This window comes from Diachasma alloeum, unplaced genomic scaffold, assembly GCF_001412515.2.
Source record: "Diachasma alloeum isolate Michigan unplaced genomic scaffold, Dall2.0 Dall_scaffold_00745, whole genome shotgun sequence".
In the NCBI taxonomy this organism is placed as follows: Eukaryota; Metazoa; Arthropoda; class Insecta; order Hymenoptera; family Braconidae; genus Diachasma; species Diachasma alloeum.
This window is the reverse complement of record NW_021680875.1, coordinates 224,096-224,980: the sequence shown is the minus strand read 5'-3', so window position 1 is coordinate 224,980 and position 885 is coordinate 224,096.

Here is an 885-nt window from a genome sequence, read left to right as displayed (position 1 = left end):
GGAGTCGCTCTGCTATTTTATGGATTGAGAAGAGTCGCGGAAATTTTCAGAAATCCTTCCTTATCAACTGCAATCACAACCGGAATCGTCTCAAGCGCAACCTGTTATTGGCCAACCTAAATCTGACTCGACAGCTGAAGCCACTACTCCATTTACCCCTGCTGATAACTCAACGCCGTGCACCTCGTTTTCGGACTTGTCAATGTTCGATACTCCTGACTCGTCCTCTGTAGCCTCCTCATGAAGACTATGCTCAACTCGCAGGAAAGTAGGTAGGTGTCCTAAAGGGCGAGCAATAGTCCCTGCTCGCAACAGAAGCTTCTCGAATGATTGCATTAGGGATATTTTTAAGAGAAAACGAGGTGAGGAGTTTCTGACTCTTAAGAAACCGAACTTTCAGTCACTGGCCCCATGCATTCTAATCTCCTCTCTCAATGACTTTTCCTGTACCCTTTCTAGTTCGGAAACCTCTTCCTGCTCACCGAAGCCTATAGGTGGTTTCCTTGCAACCATTTCCTCGCCAGTCCCAACCCCCACTCCGCCAGACCTTCAAAGTTTTCTACAGCAGCTTTCGTGGCAACTCCAAGAAAATAAGACTACAGTGACTGCGAATCACCAGTCGTTTCAGTCAACGATCCCCTCATTTCAGGAAACAAATAAGGTGGAATTCTCCAAGCTTAAAAAGGAACTACAAAGTGAAGCCAAGAGAACAAACGAGCCCCTGTTGGAAAAAAATTCAATGAAAAATATGAATCATTATCACATGAACTCGAGTCAGAAATTGCTACATGTGCTTATGGTGTCCAGGCTCCCAGGATAGATGCTATCGAGGCTAAACTAGATGCGTGTCTCGTCATCCGACCAGAGCAGCTCAACAAGCTTTAC